General features: G+C 42.1%; 1 protein-coding gene across 1 annotated transcript in view; it reads left to right on the top strand.

Moving 5' to 3' along the window:
• Positions 1–24833, top strand: part of SUPT3H (SPT3 homolog, SAGA and STAGA complex component) — a 2933604-nt gene that overhangs the window by 179257 nt on the left and 2729514 nt on the right. Inside the window, exon 3 of the mRNA XM_078647631.1 lies at positions 21114–21164. The gene's annotated coding sequence lies outside the window, so the exon portion shown is untranslated. The remainder of the gene's footprint in view (positions 1–21113; positions 21165–24833) is intronic.

Here is a 24833-nt window from a genome sequence, read left to right as displayed (position 1 = left end):
TCAAACATTTCAAAAGAACAATAACAAAATATTTTGGCGAAATAGCAAATAGACAACTATTGCACGGGATATATTGACCGATCTCATGTGGTCTACTACATTATTAGTATTGCTTGATTTGCGGACCGTCTACTTGGAAAGTTCTTATGTAACTCACTAAACAAACTACTAAAAAGGTTCGCCTAGGACTGGCAGGCAGCAGTCCGCAGCACGCAAAGTGACAGACAAAGTCCATCGTGATTGCAGATCAGCGACAACACTAAAAAGTTTCCTACTACATTAACCAGTCATTAAAATACTCAAACTATCAATCCACCACCACTTTTCTTCTTATCGCCATGTGTACAAAGGAAGGACTGGACTTGAGTCTGTAAGGGCTGATTTAGAAGCCCCTTGCGGCTCTTTTGCTCCATTGTTGCGTGACTTTTGTGACGCAGCAGCAGAACAAAAGAGGCGCCATGGTGCGGCGTATATTAACAACGTGACGCATATGGGAGATGCATCACGTTGTAAAGCCCTGCGCCAACAGGGGGCGTTCAGGCGCAAGGGAGGGCGTTCCTGCGCAGGTACGCATCCTAAAAGTGGCTGAGGGACATCTACAAGATTTTAATCGGTCACTTTGAGGACAATGATGCGTGACTCAAACCCTGCGCCTGCTTGAAGCAGACGTACGGCTTGACGCAGCATTGGGGAGATAGAGCACCCCAGAGCATTGCTGGAGCTGCACCATCGTTGCGACGCAACTCCAGCAATGCGCCGCCTTTACGGCACAGAAGCGTAACGCTTCGGTGACGTTTTGGGCACATGGTGCGCCGCATTGTAAATACGGCGCACCATGGGTGGTGGTGGCGTGGCGCACAATTACTGGCGCATCCCTGCTACTTTGCAGGGATGCGCCGGTAATTAAATATCTGACCCTTAGTGTCTAGCATTACACAGTTCTTTAAACTACACTCATGCATAATTTCACAGGCCAATGAAACAAACACAAAATCGAAAACAAATAAGCATAGTAGCAGCGCTACTGAGAAGGAGAGCAGTGCACCTGAAATGCACAGAAGATTTTGAAATATAATTTACCTACAATGTAATCAGCAGCATTATTGCTCTTGGTAAAAAACAAAAATTTGCAAGATAATAACACACAGAGCAGGAGAAAACAGAGTAGTAAAGAAATAGCTACTACTACTCACCAAGCCGGGGGATCTCAAGGCCGAGCAGGTCCAGCAGATCCCGTTCCCGGTCCAGGATATCCGTCCAATGGTGGGTGACTTGGTTGTAGGTGCGCCGGACCCGAGATTGTTGGTACATGGCCCGGCCCACCTTCTCCCACCGCTTCCGGCACTCCCGGAGCCCGGAGCCGCTAGCGATCTTGCCGCCTGCCATGATGGTCCTGGGGAGGCGGCGCTGAACATAAAAAACTAGTGCGGCCACCTCCTCCGCGCTGAAGATCTCCCGGGGCGCGACATTCTCCCCCCTAAAACGCCCGCACGGGAGCCGGGCACGGGGTGTGGGACCCTTCCCCTTCTCAGGATGCTTCCCGGCTCCCTTTACCATGGTCTGGGCAGAAAGGGAGCTAAATAATAAAGAAGAAATAGAATAGGGAAGAAGAAAAGAAAAGAGTTTAAAAAAGTAGTTTAAAATTAACAAAAAGTAGCAGAAAACACAAAAATATAGAGCTAGAAAAATAGAGGGATAGATAATAAGTAAAATAGATTAAAAAAAACTTCAAACAAGCAAAGGATGGCAGAGATTCAGAGAGGATACAGAAAGCATGCCCAGAACCATAGCAATGAATGAGAAACAAGATGGTCGTGTCCGTTCACGACCGCGTGGGTAAGTTCGCACAAGATTTTCCTCGCGATCACACGCGAAATTGTACTAGCAAGCCGCACACTTTGCGAGATTACACATAGCGCCCGGAAACGGAATTACGTCACGCAAACAAGATGGCCGCGCCCATGTACGACTGCTAGGGTAACTTCGCAAACCTGTGATGATGAACCAGACGTAAAAACAACATAGTCGCGGCCGTTGCGAGCCGACAAGTACGTTCGCAATTGCGAACTGGTACACAAACCTTGCGAACTAGCAGAAACCCTTGCGAACAAAAAAAAAATGCAAATTCGCGGGAGTTCGCGGATTTTGCGGATTGCGAATCCCTAAATACGCAAGTTCGCGGATTGCCAATCCGCAAAATCCGCCCATGCTTAGTTCACACCTATGTCTATACGTCCCAGAAATCTCCACCGTTCGCGCCAGCTAAAGGCACGTATTTTGTTTGTTACGACAGAGCCTATACATGGTTGCCACCTGATTTTTCAGGCACATGTTATGTGGCATTTTTGCTTTCCTCTACGTATACAGCTGCTTTCAATTACCATAAGACAAGATATGGTAGAGGTGTTATCGATGCGAAAGATACTGTCGCACAAGAAGTTGGAGACTTCTTCAAGGGTTTCGTGCCCTTTTGGGGTTCTATGGCCAATAGTAGAAATATTCGACAGCTTACGAGAGTGGTTGAGGCCACTATAAATGAAACTGCAGGTGCTCTTAGCAATATTACAGCTGAGCTTCAGGCGGATCGTCTTATGACATTACAAAACCGTATGGTGTTAGATATCATATTAGCAGATAGAGGTGGGGTATGTAAATTGATCGGGTCTAGTTGCTGTGTTTTCATACCAGATAATGCCCCGACAGTGTACCAAGCCATCATGAAGTTATATAAATCCGCTGAGTCTATACATGTAGACGAAGGGAACTGGTCATTAACTGGATGGATTTGGGGACTGTTGTCTAAATGGGGATGGAAGATTCTGATGTTCCTTGGTATGGCTTTAGCTATCCTTTTCTCGTGTTGTTTGTGCATCCAGTGTGGTCCCGCCATTTGTAGTCTTTGTGCTACGATCTCTGTGAGAAGACCCGTCCCGTGAGAAGTGAAGGATAATAAGATGATGCTACAGCAACACCTTGATGACCTGATGAGAATAGATATAGACCTGGATTCAGATTGACATGAGTTTAGGTTATTGCCTACGTAATGGCAAAAGGAGGGTCTGAGGTTCTGTGATTCTCGAACCGGACTCCATTTTTTTCAAGTTGTTCGTGACGCCATTTTGTGTTGCTATCACGTAGGCCTATGGAGGTAACCGAACGAACAAAGTTGCATGGGCTTCGTTGTTCATGTACGTATTAACTAGGCCTTTTCTGACTTGTGAGTGAACTGCAAAGACGCTGACCCCGTCGCCTGAAACTGACCCTTTGCGAAGCCAATTTTCTCTAGCTGATCGTTGTCTGAAATTGCCAATCAATGTTCAGGAGATTGTCAACTTTAGTTTCCTTGCACATATCTTATCCTACTCAGCATCTAAACTGTTTCCTTTTCTTATGACTTTTCATTACATGGGTAGTGCTTTCAATTATGGGTTTGTCCGGCTTGTAGAAATCGAATTTGGGACATTCCTAATAATTAACTTGTGGGTTGGTACAATGTAAAGTGAGCTTTTTATGATGTGATAATGTGTGGGAAAATGTATTTCATTCGTCAGTATTTGTCGCAGTGGGTGTGCATTTGTAATGAGCAAAATATGTATAAAAAGAGATGTCTTGCTCTACGAAAGTTGAGCAGTTTCCTGAGTTGTACACCGTGTTGTATTGCTGGGATTACTGTTACTAGCTGCAGCTAATAAATTTGATCTCTGACGCCACCCAGAAGTATTCCGTGTCTCTGTATTCCAAGACAGGTGAATCCGAAGACTCCGGGTGTGTCCCTGGCACCGCTGGGTTCTAAGAAAACCCGGTTCTTCAGCCTTTTGGACTCTGGCGCGTCTATATGCGCATAACATCAGCCCAGACGCCTTTTGCTGGAACTGTAAGCGGGCGGAAGGCGATTTAGCATATATTATCCTACAATGCGACTGTGTAACCTCCTTCTGGGACAAGATATTTGATTTTATTAGTAAGGTTTTCCCCATTGCTCCGTCTAGAGAGCTACCGTACCTGGTCTTCGGATTCACCCAAGATCCCTCCCTCAACGCCGACGACAGGGCATTACTAGATCTCCTGCTCACAGCAGCTGTTAAGGTAGTCCTTAGCAATTGGAAGGACACTAGCAAAGCTAACTTTGCCTGCTGGCTCAACTGGGTAATTAGCCTCCGAGGAGCGGATAACATAGCTCTCCAACAGTCACCTTGGCGCCCCCCTATGAGAAAGATGTGGTCTACTCTTGACAGTTATTTTACCACCCATAAACCGCCTTAGGTATCTTCACCCCCCTACACATTTGACCGAACTGACAACACCATAAACCGGGTGTGTGGAGTTACCCTACAACCATTGTTCACTCTGAGACCCTGAGCTTCAACCTCATAACTTTACCGCCTCTTATTCTGTACTATTTCAAGTTCAACCGATGTAGACTGTTGTAAGCGACTCCACTACAACCAACCACATACGCCGACTAATGTAGTATGTATTATTTTGTACCCTACTTTACGTTACTTATTATCCTTTTGCATTATTGTACTATTTCTATTGTAATAAGGTATGTCTCCGATGTATGTTTTATTTGCATTTTATTTGATACTGAAACACCCAATAAAAATTATTTGAATTAAAAAAATGACACAATGTAAATTGAATGTTATCATAACGAGTTTCCTTGAATTTCCTTTCTTCGGAGATCGCAGCAACGCGCGACCGGTAAGCTAGTTATGATATAAATTGCTCGATCATTTGAGGAAAGAAAGTAAGTAGTAAAGGGCCCCAGCATACATTGGCTGAATGTACATGTGTGTATCTATGAAATATAAATCGCATAGTCCTGGAGACAAGTATGATTCAGTATGGTAAAATGTATATGGTGCACAATTTAACTTCTAGCAAAATCTTAAGTACAAACAAGGTAGACTTTGAGCACAACTAGTGTGAATTGCTGACGTACGTTACAAATAGGGTGTGGCTTAAATCAAATTCCATTGCCCAAATATGTAAGGAAAACAAAAGCTTATATTTACAATACATTATTTACCTGTGCATTTGCGTTGACAGTTTAACATTAAAGACTTGTCAGGTAGTGCTAATGACAATTTGTGTATAAATTGGAGATGTATAAGGTACATATATATTTATTTCCTGAAGTTTAATGAGAATTCTGAGATATTATACATGGTTAAAGAATGTAGAATCTATGGATGACTCCCAAGCGCTTCAAGTCGCAGAATGAGTGTAATCGTTGTAATGATGTATACCAATCTCATCATTTCAAGAATATGTGTAAGGTACTTTTTCAATCATGCCTTATCAACGGCTAAAGTATCGTTGTGAAGCTACTGACTTTAGATTCTATTACAGATAAGGTATTTGACAGGTACATTTCATTAAGGTATATTATGACCAAACACTCTTTTGATCAGTATTTAAGTTTTAATAAATTACTGACTGCATTAATGTCTACACAAAAAAAATAACTTAAGGGGAAGGGTATAGATATCCTGCCCCCCTAGGCCCTGTGGGGGGGACAGAGATGCCACCTCCCCCTCCCCGGGCCAAAATTGAAAAAATCTGCGATATTTTCCTCATTCCTGCAGGACTTCTGGAGGCTCACAGCAAGTTTTATTTTTTAAATGGTCACCCAAGACGTGTTCTTTAATGAAGGGGAGAGGGTCTCGTGGCCCCACATACCCCATCCCCTGCAGCCCAATTTAATTATTATGGGGAGGGGGTGCATAGGCTCTCTCCCTGAGCCGTATTCATCCCCAGGGACCCCATCCCCTGGGCCCAAAGTATTTTTACTGGGAAGGGAGCCGAGAGCCCCCTCCCTGAGCCTTCAGTAGCCCGAGGACCCCAACCCAGAGCTTGCTCATTTGCTGTGTCCCGGGTAGCCTACTTCCGGGACACAGTGGTTTCCTTGCCTGCACCGGCGTGGGCAGGGAAACGTGTTTGCTCCTTACTGGCGAGAGCATTTTCAAATCTCCTGCCAAACGGGAGCAAACACAAAGCCTGACCCAGCTGGCAGGAGCTTTAAAATGCTCTGCCATCTGGGAGCAGACTTCTATTCTGTTTCCCACCCTGCACTGATGTGGGCAGGGTGTGCTTGGTAGGTGCCCTGAGTGGGCACCGGACCACCCATCATTAAATGATGTGGGCAACAGTAGATGGGGTCCCTGGTGTGGTGGTGAGCCTCAGCAAGGCCTACCAGTGCTAGGGGTTCTCCCTTCTCTGCACAGAGTCCTCAGACCAATAGAAAGAAGTTGGCACAGAAGCTGGAATAGAAAAGACAGAGTTTCTTAAACCTCATGAGGTGGAACTACATTCACACAACACCCTTCGGGAGTGTATGAGGTAGCACACTGATTGGAAGGAGCTTGGTCCTTTTATACCCACACGGGGGCTCAAATGAGGGCGTACAAGGTACAGAATGCTGGTTTCAAATACATATAAGGTCATACAGAGAGTGTGCTAGCAACAAGTGGGAGGGGCTAACAGCTAATTCTGGTGGACACATCCTGACAGTTACAAGTTGGGGACAGCTGTAAGCTCAACTGAGCATGTGCAAAGCAGAAGAGGCTAAATATATCTCATCTCCAGGCAGATTTCAAGAGCAGTTAACATGAAGGAGCACATGGCAAACAAAATGGCCAATAGAAATACAAAATGGATTCCGTAAAATGGACAAGATAGTCTCTAAATACAAGATGTCTTCTGCTAATGCTTAACCTAATCATTGCTAAATTACAACACTGGGGCCAAAACAGGCTCGGGAAGGGGCCTCTCCTATTTAAAAAAAAGAAAATAAGACTATGGGAGTTGGGGTCCCCAGGGAACCAGAAGGTTGGGGGTGGGGGCAAAGCACCCCCCCACTTAACAATAAGGTATGGTGTAGTGTAGTTCCTATATTCCCAATAGGCTCTGCACATTGGAATAACATAAACGATAGTTTAGACGTAGGACTTAGATCGACTAGGTCTCTATTGAATATGTTAGACTTGATTATGAATGCCAGCTAGCTCAGAGGTCACTAGAAGCTTTCTCGAGTAAACAAGAAGGTGTTAACTATCCTGAATAGACAAGAAGGGATTAGTTTCTGACAACCGCATAAACATGACAACTTTGATCCCTCCAGAATAAGGAGTATATCTCCAGAGTCGCGGAAACAATAGATAACTATTTTACTCAGTCAATCGTGCATGCTTAGTTTCACCAGAAATGCAGAGAAACAGAGAGATGGGCGTTTTCAATAAAAGAGGTTATTTATTGAACAGTCTTCTTTCTCATGCAAGAGAAGTGAGTTGCTATAATTGCAATACTTGTCATAAAGTAAAGTGCGTACAGTAAAAGGAGTATTATGAAATAATACTGTAAAAGCATGGTATGGTTTCTAAGCCATACGGTGTTAAAATAGATAAAATATATACATTGATAAAATCATAACTAAACGTACTCAACTGGTGCTTCTAAGATACGCCTACCCCGGTGTACCCAACCTAAGCCTAGTACGTGGGAAGGAGTAAGTGAGCTGTAGTTTAAGTTAAGATAGTTTCTGCCAAGAATCTGAATTAAGAATTCTCTATGGGTCTAATCATCTCCGTTCCTTGGTTATAGAATGAAGGAGTTCTTGTATCTCTCTCTCAGGACTCGATCTCCCAGCAACCCGCAAGGGTGACAGGGAAACACTGGAGCTGGATTTCTCGGCAGGAGAAAAGACAGCGTCTCTCTCAGTGCGTCAATGGGAGGGTCGGCTTCCTTCGGCGCTCGCTACAGCAGGGCGTCGGGCAAGTAGATAGCCGATCTGCTCCAATCCACCGTGTGTTTTGCTAGGGCAGATGCTGGTATATTTATACCTGGAAGGTGCCGAGTTTGACGTAAGGTTGGAGATAAGACGTCACTAAGAACTTGCAGTTCTTTCAGGACTCCAGGAGTTCTAGGACAAATCAATACAGAAGCAGGGGGAATTCCCGGGCTGCTGGAGGCTTGGTTTGTTTAAGAATGCGTTGTGCTTTCTAGGAGTCTATGGGAGTAGCCTTGCCGTATTTGGACTGCATTGGCTATGACTTAATATTGGTATGATTCTGATGCCTTTATAAGGATATGATTTGATATAACCACATAAGGGCATAAATCAGAAATATTAAAATAGGGTCCTAGATACGTTCACAACACCCACTCCACCTATAATGTCCATCATTACTAAATACTAAGCAATTTTAAACATATGACAATGCATGTGTTTTCCATCCTACCCAAAATACATAAAATGCAATTGAAATGGTATATACACGAAAATGAGTAGTATACTGTACGTTTTTGTAAGCAGTGGTATCATTCAGATAATGCATATATAGTACATTGAAATATTGTCTGAATGAAGCACGGAATTTACATTTATAAAATGGCTCTAAAAACAGAAGAGAAGGTCGAGACCATTCAATCACATATTTATACAAGACTGTACATGTGCTAGAGCAGAGGTCTTCAAACTTTTTGATGCTGAGACCCCCCTGTCAAACTTTTTTAGGCGAAAGGACCCCCTCCGGTCAAAAATTTATAGAACCAGGTCCTCCTCATCATTGCCAACTATCCAGCGGCGGCCGGCTCAGGTAAGCACGTTGAGCGTAGCGGGGGGGGGGGTGGACAAACTGGGTATTATTTATTTATTTAATTATACCTACTCCGTCGTCTGTCGACTTCCCTTACTTGAGCCGGCCACCGCTGGATAGGTGGCAATGATGAGGAGGACCAAGTTCTATAAATAAATAAATGAAACAATCTTTAGCATATCAAAGGTCAGTGATCTTGGGGGGCATAGTCAAAGGTGTCTCTAAAAACAATGTGCTTCATTTATGAGGCATTTGCGTAGGGCAGCGCCGCAAAGTCTTCTTGCTGCGCTGCCCTACGCCAATCTGAACTGGCATGAATTCACCTTATTAATGAAATATGGTGCATTCCTGTCCTTTCGCTCTATGTTGGCGCACAAATTGCTGCCAAGTCTCCTTGGTTGTAAATAGGCTTTGAACATGCATTGTCCATACCTCCAGTTTTGACATAGAATATAACATTTCGTATGAAGCGGCAAAGTTTCAGTTCTATAAAAGACATTGAGGTGAGGATTATCCTACCCAACAACCTTCTAATGAAGATTCTCCCTTCCTGTGAATGATGTAATTAAGAGTTCGTTTTTTCAGAGTAAAGGATATTGACGTAACTAAATTTGTATCATTATACTTAATGAAACTATTATTCACAAGTTCACATGATGTATTGATTTATGTTTTTTAAAACATATGTTTATAGACATTTAAGAAAAGCAGAACGACACCAATTAGTTTCATAGCTCAGCTAGGGATCAGATAAAAGATGATGATTAATAAGTACATCACAGTTATAGCTTAGCATGGAAACATTCAACAAACACAGAATTGCACGGAAAAGACACAGTAGAGTGGAAAGACATAAACCCAGTTGCACAAAAGTAAGATGCTCCTCTCGCCCCTTCCTGGTACATCTTTGCCTGACCAACCAAAGCAGCGTCATTGTAATGATGAAAGTTGTGTTTCCCACATGGTTTCAAAGACTCTGGGGCAGGAGGTAGAAGATTTGAAAACATGGAAAGTCTCTAAAATAATAAGGAAAAGCCACCCTGTTTCGGGGTGCACTTCTGACAGCAAGTGATAAAGGACATGGTTGTGCTGATATATAACGAGGTTATTATTGAACTGGATAACATAACAGGTTTGCGTTGCCTTATTAAGTTTTGAGCTGCAGAGTGGTCAGTGAGAGGAAAGTTAGAGCTTGTTCGCATGAAGCAAGAGGAAAATGAAGAGTAGACTGAGGATAATGTATAGGACTGATTGCCATGACTGGCGGACTATATATTTTTTTGTAATTAAATATACTTGTGTTTTTGAGAACTATAATTTTACCGTTAAATAAATGACCTTGGAAATGACAGCTGTTCGCATGAAGATGAAGAAAGACAGAGTAATCGTCCCGTCTATCCTTCCTAGAATTGAAACGCTATCTTCTTGATAACTTGAAATGTTTATGTTGCTCCTCAGTCTGATGCTCCGAAAGTCATTGGCACCTAATTAAATCATGGAGTCAAGGACGCAGACTCATTGGCGCCCCCCTGGGAACACATTCACGCCCCCCCCCAGGGGGGCGCACCCCACAGTTTGAAGACCACTGTGCTAGAGGCTAAGTCAAAATATTGTCTCTAGAGTTTTTCAAAAATAGAAATCTTGTTCTCTAAGTATAGTTCTACTTTAAGCAGAGTATCATGTGCCAAAAAGGTAAATATTTTGGGAAAGTGGGAAAAAATAATTTTGCTTTCAGGGAAAAAATAGTTTCACAGTTTTTAGAAGTTCTGTTTATCAAAACTGAAGGTCGAATTCAGAGTTCAGGGAACGCTGTGTGCTCGTGTTTTCAAAAGCTATTCTCGTTATTGGGAGAGAACATTAACTCAGACAGGCTGGCAAAGAATTTGTCTACAACAGTAGGTGAAAGTTGGACCATGTCCGAAAAGGTAGAAATAGTGCATATGTGAGAAGCATTGCCATCATCGGTGTCTAGATCAGCAATGGTCACAGAAGGTTGTACCTGTGTGCCGCTTTCATCTCGTACCTCACCACCACCTAATCGTAATGGTGAGGCCTCAACGAATGCCGTCATCAGAATAGGTAGCCGCTGGGGACAACACGTTGCATGAGCCGTTACCGAACCAAGCAAAGTATCGATATCCATAGGTACTGCTGATGGGAGTGTGAGTCAGACGTCTAACACGCATTCTTCTCCGCAGAGCAGGCATCGTAGAACAGGTAGGATGCAATCTTGCCAGATTGGTCTGAATGAAAGAAACCAGGTAGTATTCAGATCTCTTAGCCGAGCCAAGCCGTGGACTTTAGTAATCCGGTCTCGGTATCTCATCGCTAGAAGCGTTTCTTCCATGGTAGCCTGAGTTTTGTTTGTGGCTGGACTTGCCATATCGGAGCAGAAGGAACAAAAATAAGATTCCTGCTACGAGTCCCAAGATGAGAGGCAGGCCGCCGAACACGGAGTGCACGAAATTCGGGAAGGTGCTCAGGACTGCTTCAAAGGGTGCTAACAGTCCCGAAAAAACTGTCTTAAATACATGTGCGATGCCATTGGTATCAGACATGTTTAAGATTTGACTTAACATTTCTACGAAATGTACGGGGCAATTTGTCGATAATAATGCATGTATCTCTGCTGCTGTCCTTCCAACTTGCAGATCATACGTTTCTCTAGACGAGGTTAAAGGCATAGTTGTTTGTAAAAGAATAGACTTCATTCTGCTTAAAGTATCAATTCAAATAGAAGAGATATTCAGAGAAGGCCATATCGTTGCCTCCTTGTCTGGTTTACTTTTTGGATACGATACTTGCATACAGCAAGTGACCATGGAAGTTAGACTGACGAGATAGGCCCTTCCTGGCACCATGCCACAACAGTTCAGTTCAGTTGTCTGAAAAAAAGGCTCTATTTGTGTAGTAGGGGTGCCGTGCAGGTGGTATGAAAGGTTATTTGATGAACCTTCGCAGGCTCCATGCAAGTTAATTCCTTGACACAGAAGTGTGCCGCTCAGTGAATATTTACAGTTGTTACCACTAAGAAACACCTCTTTCCCCCCCCCCCACTGTAACATCTGTGTGTGTAAGGTAGATTCCATGTTGACTTGATGTAACCTTTACCCAACCTTTCATACAAGCCTGCTGGTATGTGCTTTTGGCAATATTGAAACTGAAAAGTCATTATTGGCATTGTGATTGTGCCATGTATTATCCATTCAATGACGGGTCTTTCGGAGACTGTCAATGGCCATCTTTCTAGTTTTTCAATGCTCAGCACTGTATAGTCTGCTCCTTTTTGTGCCAAAGAGATTTGTTTATCAGTAAGGTTAAAGATAGAAAATAATGACGTACAATAGAACGTAATTGGGACTGGCCATGTTGTAACATTAGCATATCCTGTTCTATTATATCAATAGCAGATAATACAATGCTGTCCAGTGAATACATTCTGGAGGACAGAGTCGTTAACCCATTGTCCACTACAGACAGTGATTTTTCCAAATTAATACGATCAATTTCTCGTATTTTTTCAGCAGTTTCAATTTGCATTACTTTCCAAGCTTCGTTGTAAGCAGCGTATATACCGGCGTATATGAAACGTTTGTGACGCTGTTTGCGAGGTCCCAATAAGAAATCTCGCAAGTCAGCAACTTCTTCAAGTAAAGTCAAGTGTTGCTTAATTTCAGGCAGTGTGGATTTCTGTAGCCATTCGAGGCATAGTTTTCCTACACTGTATGTTGTAATTATCCCTGGATGTTGTCTCTGGGAATATCTTGGGTCTGGCCTGTTCTGTTTGAATCCCTGTTTGTTGTTCAGGAATCTATCTTGACAGTTATTAGTGTCTGTGTGCCAGATCAACCATTTTTTCCAATCAGGATTAGTTCTGTTTTGGTGTAAAATATGGGATAAGTCTATTTCCACATCTGTAGTGTTATTACTATCAGGTATGAGCTTTGGTATAGACGGTTTGTTTAAGTCCTTTATCCTGGCTAGGCCAAGACAGGTTGTTTGTTGAATGGTGTCATTCAGGAACATTATTTGTTCTGGGATCATGCAGGCTCTGAATAATGATTCTAAACCTTGTACCTGCCATTCTTTTGTACCCCAGACTGTTTTTGTCTCAATGTTGTTTTTGCAAAATTCAAAACCAAATGTAGACATTTTTTCATAACATTTTGTAGAATATATAAATTTAGTATTTGTCAACATGTTTTTCATTCCTGTCTTATTCATCATTTTAAAATAAAACGTTTCTGGATCAGTTGTATTAAACCCTGAGAAGTATGAGAATTTCTCATAAAATATTTTTGAGCTGCCTTTTGGCGGTGTTGGACAATGTTCCCATTGATTATAAGTGAAAACATTTCTAGGATTAGCAGATTTATGCAAATAGTGATGCCCATAATGATTAAAGCAATACATTTCTTCATAATCTGATAAACCTTCTAAATAATCATGTTCTGTAAATTTTGCTGACATTTCTAAATCTGACATGATATTATTAATATTTTCAAAGTCCCAATCATCAGAGAAAGCACTAGGTGATACAAAGTCACTTAATGAAACCTTGAACTGGTGTGGATATTTCAAGAGTTTAACCAGGCCATAGATGTCGTAATCAGTAGCGTCCCATGCTACACACCAGGTATAGGAATGGCTGCGATGTTTACTGATGATAGTTCTCTTTTTTCAATGTGAGAAGATCTGTGAGGCTTTAGAACCAAGTTGATGTTCTGACTTGCTGTGTCCATTGTACTGTATTTTCCATCAATCATTCTTCCCAAGCTTAAAACCAAAATGAGCCAGAGTAGGAGGAAAAGTACACCTAACACAATCCACAATTCAATCCATGGTGAAATAAGATATGTTTCTCCAAGTTGATGAAAGCGTTCAGTTATTTTTTCTTTGAAGGTTTTATTTGCTGGCTTTTCTTCATGTACACTTGGATCTTCAGAAAAGTCATCAAAATTGATGAAGTAGCCAGATGCAGTTCTGTCAATTGTTGGGATTGCTTCCGGATTTTCATTAATCTTTGGATTTGTATAGTCAGACGCTACATCATTGTAGATTGGTGTTTCTTGACGAACTGTTGCAATTTGGGTTTCAAGAGGCACAAGTTCCATGGCTTTGTTGCATAGTCCTTCTTTATTTACTGCAGGTTTATCAAATGTGATTAGTCTCTCAGTTTAAACCTCTTGAATTGTAGCAAGGTTTGGTCTTCTGCTACATCTTGGGAGTCCACTGGGCCTACTACTTATTATTGGCCACATGATTGTGGTTTTACCAGGTCGATTGATACAACTCTGTTCTCCTTTTTACCAGCAAGGGGCGGTAGTACTACTGATCTTGTTCCGCTGATAGCTAAGACAGGTACTGCTTTTCTGTAAGAAGGCCCAAATTCCTTCTTCACCGCGATCTTTTCTCTGACCAGATCCCCAATCTTTGGAATCCAGACAGGTCTTGCTGGGACAGGTGTTTTTTCTTTAGTGGCCGTTGGCTTTAGCTTTGTATTACTTAGACTTCTTCTTGTTTCTTTTAAGTCCTGTAAAATAGCCAAACGATCTTTGATATCAAAGGTTTTTTGTTCCACCACTGAAGTCTGACTATCAAGGTCTTTGATTATCATTCTAGTACCAAACAAAAGTTCATACAGAGTTATTCCACCCAGAGAATGTCCTGGCAGATTATTAAGACTACGTTGAACACTTTTTAGATGTTTGACCCAACCATCAGTCGAACCTAATACCCTCGCTGTTATAGATTGCTTTATGTCATGTTTTTTTCTTTCCACTACCGCATTTCCCTCAGGATGGAATGGACTAGAGTACCGCAATGCAATGCCCAAGCTGGCCGTGGCCTCCTTGTAAGCTCGAGAGCTAAACGCAGGACCCTGGTCATAATGTAGCATGCCATTTGCGTATGTGCCGATAAAGACTCGCAAATCTTTTATAACAGTTCTGGCGTCAGCCGAGCGCTGGGGCCACATCCAAATGAATCTCGTCTTAATATTTATGGGATCGCATTTTTCCGTGTGGATGTCTCCGTGTAGATAGCCTAATGCTATCTAATAGTGGTGTCTGGGCTGGTATCTGGTCCGGTTCACAACTGCGATCTCTATTGCAGTCCTGACAATCCTTTGCAAAATTATACATTTGCACACTCATCCCCGGCCACCAGTATTGTGATTGCAATTCTATTAGAGATTTCAAGATCTCTTGGTGCCTCAGACCCATTCCCATGTGTGCTTCTTGAATCAAGTAAGCCCTCCGGTTCGTGTTTGGAATTACTCTGTCCTCCACTCCAGGGATTTGAGCAAAAGGAACGGAGTTCGCATCAATTATGTATATATTGTTGAGTGGATAGTTGAGGGGTAATGCCGCATAGTCGCCTTTTAATGAGGCTTTTACTGCCAGCATGGTTTCTCCATCTATTTGTTTTTTAGAACGCTTTTTTGTAGCTACGGAAGCCGGTTGAAATGCTGCCGTTGTGGCTTTGTCAGCCAATGAATTCCCTGCAACGTGAACGCCATCACGTCAAAGACTCTGCGTATGTATCACGTGAGTCTTTCGTAGTTCTTTCTGTAAAAGAACTACTTGTTCCCATAGTTTTTTATGCTTTATTGTGACACCTGTCTTATCTTTGTAATCGTTTTCAACCCAGGTCTGCATGAAATTATTGTAAGACTGGACGCAATAATACGAATCGCACACTATTAGTGTGGGGAATTCGCTATCGGCATTCTCGAGCGCCATCTTGAAAGCTCGTAGTTCAGCTCGCTGAGCTGTGCAGTTTCTGAGTGATTCAGTTTTAGTGACCATCGGTCTAAATTTACCTAAGCGCCAGCGACCTTTAACAATCGTGCATGCTGCATTGTAAACTTGTTTATCCACAACGTAGTGTTGTGCAGATACATCTGTGTAGATTACACAGGTGTACTGTTCGAGAGGCGGAATTTCGATTGACAGGACATTCATGTTCGTATTCTAGATGTTCTAGCTTTTTCATTTTTGGATCAAATGCGTGTATCATGTCTGTTGCAGCAAGATAATTAACCCATTGTATCCATTTTGGATCTAATGCCATAGCATTTGGAATGCTCGGTCTTGTTACTGCCTCAAGGGCTGATACTGCTGTTAAAACTGATATGCTCTTCCCTTGGGCTTGGGCTCTTTCTTTTGCTACAGCAATTTGGACCGCAGTCAGAATTTTTTCAGTAGAGCTGAATTTCATTTCAGCTTGTGTGTACAAGTGTGATTTATAAGATATTGGTACAGTTTCTCCCTCATTAGAGGTCAGGTACGTAAATCCGCATCTTCCTGGGATGACTCGGATTACAAGGTTGCGTTCGTTTGCGCGTGTTTGCAGTTTGGTTTTAGTTAACATGTCTGTTTGTATTGATCGTAAAATGTTTGTGTGTTTCTGAGTCCAATTAATTGGTTTGAAATCAGGTTTTATTCATTCGAAGAGTGGTTTAACCCTCTCTGCCTAATTTAGAATGCAAGTTCTTCCGAAATTCAGAAAACCTAGAATTGATTGTAAGTTTTTCAGCGTTTTAGGAGCTTGGAGTACTGCACACTTCTCTAAGAAGTTGTCTGCCAGGCTTTTGCCTTCACTTGATAACTCATATCCTAAAAATAGGAAAGTGAGGTGGGCAATTCGACACTTTTTAAAGTTGAATTTGTACCCTTCAGATGCGAACCCAAGTATAATGGTGTTCACTCTTTTCAAGTGTGTCTCCAGGTCATCGTCTGTAAGATAGATTTCATCGACATAAGATAATGCCTCATCATCATACATTTGTAGTAATTCTGTTACCCTGGCTGAAAACAATCCTGGGCTGTTCTTGAATCCCTGGGGGAGACGACAAAATTGCCATTTGGCCCCCATACAGCAGAAAGCGGTCAAATACCTGCTTTCTGGTGCAATGTTTTGACAGAAGAATCCATTTGAAATATCTAATGTCGTTTTATATTTTTTGCGCACAATGTTATTCATTAGTGCTGCACTGTGTGAGTTTTGTACTGCAAATGTTTTGCAACAAGAGTTTAGGTGTCTGTAATCCAAAACTAGACGATATGAATCATCTTGTTTGGAGACAGGAAACAAAGGGTTGTTCATTTGTGAGGTGCATGTTTCAATCACCCCCTGGTATTCAAGTTGATGTAAGATCTCCCTGGCTTGTTCTTTAGCTTCTTGCTTAACAGGATACTGTCTCTGTGCAGTAGGTTGATTTTTTAACTGGATTTAATGGTGAGGAGAAACCCTATCCCATCCTACATGATTTTTATATAATGCAGGGTCTTGGGCCACTGCCCATTTTCTAGCATATGTGTATTTTTTATGAATTGGAATATGATTTGAGAAGGCAGGCATTATCATTTCTTCGCCATGTGGGCACTCCCTGACAAACTCTGGTGGCCAGTCTTTCTCTGCTAGAAGGATATCATAGCCTTTAGATAGACTCTCCCAAAAGAGACCTTTTATGTTCCTAGTTTTGTCCCCTTCTATACGTAATGTTATTTCATATAATTTATGGGGTACACTAACTCTGGTGTCTGCAGTTTCCACCTGAATGTGTTAATTTGTGTCCACTGTCTCCAGAAGATTCATCAGAATCTTGCGAGCTATGGTCACTTCTGCTGCGCTGTCTAGCATTGTCTGGGCCCATTCTCCGTTCTTGAGTTGTGTCCTCAGAATCCTCGGCATGTTTTATTTTAATACTGGCTACCTTCTTTTTGGGGAATTGTAATTTTTTACTTTGATGAGCAGGTTCTTTGTCTTTGGACTTGACGCGCTCTTCTTTATGTTCTGACCGTCCTCTTCTTTCCGATTTCTGTGAGGAAGTCTGAAAAGATCGAGAGGGACGTGTATCATTATCTTGATATGTCAGGTTTTCTTAAATTATCCCTATTTCTAAGGTTGTATCTTTTTTCAGAGGGCTCTCGTTGTGGAGACCTGTCCCCTCGTCCACGAGATTTATTTCTCCGTTGGGGAGACCTTCCTCTGGACTGAAACTGTTTTTCTCTGGGAGTGATTTGTTTATTACCCTCCCACTTCTTTTTTGGGGTAATGAGATTATTCTTAATAAAGCTTTTTTCAGGATTTTCAGTTAGTTGTGGTTTTAGTGGTTTCCCAGCCAAACTATCTCTACCTAATTCTTTATAGGATTTTTCAATTATTCTGGCAAGTTCAAAAGGTTGTTCGGCTATATCTGTTTCTTTCAATTTTTGGCGGATCGCCACGGATGCTGCTTCTCCTTTTATGTTGGCTAATAGTATAGCCGAGACTTGCTTAAAGTCTTTCAGTAATTTCATACCTAGATTTAAAGCAGGCTCTGGACCGTATTCATTTTGAATCAGTCTTAGTACGTCTGGTATAACCGCCATAGACGGAACACCATGTGTTTTTCTATACATTGAAGCAAAGACTGTTCCCCAAGTGTCACAGTTCTCCACATGTGGTGCGATCCCCATTGGTAGACAGATCGTCAGAATTCTGTGTTTCTCATTAGGTGTAGTATCAGGAAATACTGCCTCTATTTGAGTAATTTTTTGAGCTAACCAGAACGGAATTTGTTCCCGTTTTGCGGGTAAATTGCCAATGACTGATTGTATAGTCTGTGGTGTAATTTTATTTGTGTTCCCCTGGTGAGGGGTGTGCTGTGCAATTTTTATTGCTGGTTGGATTGTTAAAATCCGCATGACATATTGGACCAATTGTCTATGTATTTTGATTAATTGTTTTAGCTGAACTAAAAGTTCTCCGTTTGACATTTTTTCAATGTCAGGATGTGGTGTATAGCTGGCTAGAACCGGCCATGTGGCTCCTGGTGTACCTAGTGGACCGAGCCTGGTAATTTGATTTTGATGTTTTAGGGCTGCCATTAAAACAGAGCTCATGCTCTTGGTAAGTTAGTGGGATTTCAACGTCCTCGAAAGGAACGTATTCCTCTGGAGGTTCCTCTGTTTTGTAGTAGTGGAAATCGTGTGTCACAGCATTTGCTGCCGGAAAATGTATCCATGAATAGAATACCTCTGTCTGCCGATATTCATGGGCCTCTACCACAAATATGACTGTACCACCTCTTGATGATACTCCATTATTTATAAGTTTGTAAGTTACACTCTTCCTTGCATTGACTGGGATGATTATAGCATCCGGGTCATTTTGCCGGAGACTTGTGTCCTCCACTAAAAGTTGAGCTGCTAATGCTTCTCTTTCTTCTTCACTTCCCGTCATTTTACTGACTGAAAGTTTGCAGAGCAGGTTTCAAGGAAACAAAGATTAGGTGCACAATATTTTGGAACACTGTATCCTTCAACGTTGACTAAACCAAAAACTAATACATAGGATTCTCGTCCTACTAAGTTTTGGCGGATATTAACCTTTCACCCACTCCAGACGTCTATTGGAGTTTTTTACGGGAGAAAGGGGTCTGTATGAAAAGCACGACTGAGTTACTCTAGTATCTAGCGTTAAATGATCACCTTACCAAACGTTGGGCACCATGTAGTGTAGTTCCTATATTCCCAATAGGCTCTGCGCATTGGAATAACATAAACGATAGTTTAGACGTAGGACTTAGGTCGACTAGGTCTCTATTGAATATGTTAGACTTTATTATGAATGCCAGCTAGCTCAGAGGTCACTAGACGCTTTCTCGAGTAACCAAGAAGTTGTTCGTTCACTTTCCTGAATAGACAAGAAGGGATTAGTTTCTGACAACCGCATAAACATGACAACTTTGCTCCCTCCAGAATAAGGAGTATATCTCCAGAGTCGCGGAAACAATAGATAACTATTTTACTCAGTCAATCGTGCATGCTTAGTTTCACCAGAAGTGCAGAGAAACAGAGAGACGGGCGTTTTCAATAAAAGAGGTTATTTATTGAACAGTCTTCTTTCTCAAGCAAGAGAAGTGAGTTGCTATAATTGCAATACTTGTCATAAAGTAAAGTGCGTACAGTAAAAGGAGTATTATGAAATAATACTGTAAAAGCATGGTATGGTTTCTAAGCCATACGGTGTTAAAATAGATAAAATATATACATTGATAAAATCATAAATAAATGTACTCAACTGGTGCTTCTAAGATACGCCTACCCCTGTGTACCTAACCTAAGCCTAGTATGTGGGAAGGAGTAAGTGAGCTGTAGTTTAAGTTAAGATAGTTTCTGCCAAGAATCTGAATTAAGAATTCTCTGCGGGTCTAATCATCTCCGTACCTTGGTTATAGAATGTAGGAGGTTTTGTATCTCTCTCTCAGGACTCGATCTCCCAGCAACCCGCAAGGGTGACAGGGAAACACTGGAGCTGGATTTCTCGGCAGGAGAAAAGACAGCGTCTCTCTCAGTGCGTCAATGGGAGGGTCGGCTTCCTTCGGCACTCGCTACAGCAGGGCGTCGGGCAAGTAGATAGCCGATCTGCTCCATTCCACCGTGTGTTTTGCTAGGGCAGATGCTGGTATATTTATACCTGGAAGGTGCCGAGTTTGACGTAAGGTTGGACATAAGACGTCACTAAGAACTCGCAGTTCTTTCAGGACTCCAGGAGTTCTAGGACAAATCAATACAGAAGCAGGGGGAATTCCCAGGCTGCTGGAGGCTTGGTTTGTTTAAGAACGCGTTGTGCTTTCTAGGAGTCTATGGGAGTAGACTTGCCGTATTTGGACTGCATTGGCTATGACTTAATATGGGTATGATTCTGATGCCTTTATAAGGATATCATTTGATATAACCACATAAGGGCATAAATCAGGAATATTAAAATAGGGTCCTAGATACGTTTACAACAATGGCTCCGGGGAATGTGGTCCCCGGTCCCTCTAAAAGCTAGTGGAAAGTGTGTCTGCTTGGCCATGCCCCCTTTTATTTACATTTCGGCCCCAGGGGATAGAAATCCAGGGGCCTAACTAGGCTCAGTGAGAGGGACCACATGCCCCCTCCCTTTATTAATTACTCAGCCTCAGGAGATGGGATACCCAGGTCCTAATAAGGTTTGCAGAGGGGGCCGTGCGACCCCCACCTCTGCTTTTTAATAAAATACAGCCTTGAGGTAAGGGGCTAATAAGGCTCAGGGAGGGGTTCACAAGGCCTCCCTCCCCTTTATAATGTAATGTGGCCCTTGTAGAGAGTTTTACATTGTGAACTCTGACAAGTACAATAAGAAGGAGTTTTACATTGAGAATTATCTGAGAAGTGCAAATGGAAATGCTTGTATATTGAAAACTGTCTTGAAAGTCTCTGTTTTTCAATGTGAACTCTGTGGCATACACCATAGAAATTGGCTGTACACTATTGAGAGACCTGGGGTACACATGTCTGTAGTTTATGAGCAGCTAAAGATTTCTGGTTGTCATTGTGTGCATTTGCAGTTTTAGGTGTATGTGAACTGGTCTAGAACGGTTGACACAACACAACTGTATTTTATGATTATCCCGTTGTCTTTTTATTTTACAATCTCCAAACAAAATGGCAAGGGGGGACTCTGGGGTTGAAAGTTACCAAATCTTTTCTTCTGCAGGGCCTTTGGAGTTCCTGTCCGCTAGAACCCTTGACAGAAAGAAGAAATCAGGTAAGTCACTATTTTATCTATTTCTTTAGCGAATAGTGAGTTAGAATGGTGATCCCCCTCTTTTGTTCTTCGTTTCATGGGGTTAATGGAAGGGTGGTATGCCAGTAATGTAAAGGACCTGTGATCCCAGTGAATGACAGAAGTCGGTAACAATTCCAACAACATGAAATACTGATTAAAAAATACTTGAGCCAAAATAGGCTTCTCAACTTTGTCCAGACTAGAATCACTTCATTGTGACCAATATCCATTCATAAAGCAGTTTCCTTCCTTTCTCCCCAGCCTGTACACCCCCACTCGTAGTTTTCCCTCCCTCTTGGAGGCTCGGGTAAGGAGCTGTGCACACATCTGTTTGAGCCACGTCTTCCCAGGCCATAGCCAGGAGCAGGATCCAACCGGCAGACAGGGAACGTTCTCTCTCTCTCTCAGGTGTCCTTGTATTTCTCACCCACTCCGGCTCTTCTAGGACTTCCTCCTCCAGCTCCTCAGGATCCACTTTCTCCTCAGGCTCCTCTCTCCTTAAAGGACCGCTCGGCTTCACGCAACGTACTTCTCCGCCATCTTCTTCCGTGGTCGCCTTGTAGTTCCCTTTTGAAGTCCTGATGATCCGCGGACGTAATTGTCTTTTACCTGCTGCCTGACTTACGGTTTCGATGAAGTGGGCCAGAAGAGAGCAGTCGGCGCCAATACTCTCATCCCCAGGTTCATGACGTATCACTGGATTTTCCTGATCGGGAAAAAGGGGAAATGTGACAGGAAATCTGGCCTTGTTAAGTCCTTCCCGGATTATGCCAAACTTCAAACTGAAAAGGCTGAAGGGAAAGGAGCCACCTAAGAACTCTAGGATAGTTTCCTTTATTCCAGCGTAACCAGGTCAAGGGTGCAGGGTCAGTATAGAGTACAAAGGGTATTCCCTCAAGACAATAACAAAGTTTATTAACTGCCCACTTGATGGCTAAACATTCTTTCTCTATAGTGGAATATGGGATTTTCAATATACTCCCTGTCCTTCTGAAAGAAAACAGCACCTAAACCCACGTCAGAGGCATCTGTTTGCAAGATAAAAGTTTTCTCAAAGTCAGGATTGGGGCGGAGGTGATAACTTCCTTCAAAGTTTGGAATGCTTTCATTGCTTCCTCTAATGGGTATTTGAAGCTCGCATTAGGACTCCCTTTTTTCAATAGGTCAGTTAGAGGCGTAGCTATAGTAGGGTACCTTGGGATAAACCTTTGATAATACCCAATTAACCCCAAAAAGGCTCTTACTGCTTTTTTATTGGTTGGGAAAGGAACCTCAGTTATTTCTTTAACCTTTTCGGTTTGGGGCTCTATAAGTCTGTTCCCTAAGAGATATGCTAGGTATTTTACCTTGTTCGAACACACTTTTGATGTTTTTGCATTTATATGTAAGTTAGTCTTTGTTAATTTGCTCAGGATGTTTGCTAGGTGTTCTAGATGGTCTTCCCAAGTACGACTGAAAATATAATGATATCATCGAGATAGGCGGAGGAGTACTCATGATGGTTTTCAAGGATTAAATTAATTAATCGTTGAAAAGTGGCAGGTGCTCCGTGAGGCCAAAGGGAAGCACAGTGAACTGAAACAGACCAAAAGGAGAGGAGAAAGCAGTTTTCTCCTTATCTTCTGCCCTTAAGGGGACCTGCCAATAACCCTTTGTAAGGTCTTGTGTGGTAATATATTTGGCATCTCCTAATCTCTCAATCAGTTCATCAACTCTTTGAAGAGGGTAGGCATCTAATTTAGAGATATTGTTGACTGCTTGGAAGTCTATACAAAATCGTATACTCCCATCGGTTTTAAGAACCAATACTATGGGAGAATACCAACTACTTTGCGATGGTTCTATAACATTTATTTTCAGCATCTGTCCTATCTCATTTTATACGGCTTAGCGTCTGGCTGCGGGGATTCAATAAGGTTTCAATCTTATTACCTTCCCCTCCGGAGTAGGTATAGAGTGTTCTGTTAGGTTGGTTTTTCCTGGTATATCTGAAAAAATAAAAGGGAAGGGTTGTAACATCTTTCTCAACCCTTTCCTTTGTTCTTTAGACAATTTGTCGTTTGTGTAACTGATCTACAATGGAGTTGGTACTACTTTCAGGTTGCGCTTTATGTATTTGTTTTGGTAGGGGTCCTAGCCATTTCTTTACAAGCATTATGTGAAAAGTCTGTTCTCTTTGGGTTCCCATCTTCAGTTTATACGAGATTTCCAATTTTGTTCTATAATTTTAAAGTGGCCTTTCCATTTAGTTTAGTTTTACAACTTGATAGGAGGACTAGAACCCAATCACCTGGTTGGTATATTCTTAACTTCTTCCCCCTATCATAGATTTGTTTTTGATTTCTTTGGCTTTTCTCCAGATTTTTAGATGCCAGTTCTCGGAGTTTCACTATATGGGCTTTTAGCTGTTGGGTATATTCTAGAAGGCTTCAGGTTTTATGTCTTTCTCTTACGCCTCTCGGGTTATCTCCAAAAGTGTTCAGGGCTTTCATCCATAAAGTGATTTGAACGAAGAACATCTCAAGCTACCGACTCCTTAGTACAAAGAGGGCCAACGGGAGCATTTGATCCAAGTTTTTCCATCATCCTGAAAGCATTTTCTTTAGGATGTGTTTGAGACATCCACTATATCTCTCAACCAGCCCATCGGTTTGAGGGTGATACACCGAGGTTTTGATATGTTTGATGTTTAGTTGTTTGCATATCTGGGCAATAAGTTGCGATGCAAATGGGGTATTCTGATCTATGAGGATTTCTTTTGGGAACCCGGCCCGAGAAAAAAACACAATCAGATTCTGAGCAATAGTCTTGGTGTCTGGGCTACGGAGGAAAAAGGCTTTTGGATAGCAGGTAACATAATCCACTAAAACAAGAGCGTTTTGACATCCCTTCGAGGATCTTGGTAAAGAGCCTATTAAATCCATCCCTATCCTCTCAAATGGGGTGCCTATTATGGAAAAAGGTTGGAAATGGTGTTTTAGGGGGATGGTATGGATTTTTTGTGGCAACCTCACACTCTTGGGAATATATTTTTATATGTGCAAAAATACCAGGCCAATAGAAATTTTGCAGAATTGCTTTTGTTTTTTTCTCAGGTCCTGAGTGCCCTGCTGGTAAATGTGAATGTGCATAAAACATAATTTGGTCCTGAAAGTCTTAAGGTACCAACAACTGAGGTGAGTCAGTGGGTCCTGGTATTCGGTATGGGAGTCCATTTCTTATCTGGAAAGGAGCGAAATTATGGGTGTTGTCTTGTCGGGCCTTATCCCAAATAGGGTGTAGAAGTGTATTGTTCATCTGAGTGAAGCGAAAGTTGAGGTCTATCATCCAAGGTTCTGGAGCTAATAATGTATTTTTGGGTGTTGAAACATTGACGTGATCTTTGCACTCCTTTACCCGGTTAAGCACAGTCTCATAGAATAAGTCTAGAAAATGTGGGTTATCATTCCCTAGGATAACATCTTCCGATAGATTATGGACACTGACTTCCACCTCTACTTTTTTTATACGTGGAAACCACTAGTGGAAACCACTAGTCTTGCTATTGGGAGATAAGGACTAATTTAGCTTGTACAACTGACTGCTTACAACCAGAGCCCAACAAAGCGGTTGTCCATTTTTGATTTATTTGTACATTTACAAAAAACA

Source organism: Lissotriton helveticus, chromosome 6 (assembly GCF_964261635.1).
Source record: "Lissotriton helveticus chromosome 6, aLisHel1.1, whole genome shotgun sequence".
Lineage (NCBI taxonomy): Eukaryota > Metazoa > Chordata > Amphibia > Caudata > Salamandridae > Lissotriton > Lissotriton helveticus.
This window is presented reverse-complemented; position numbering and strand designations above follow the sequence as displayed.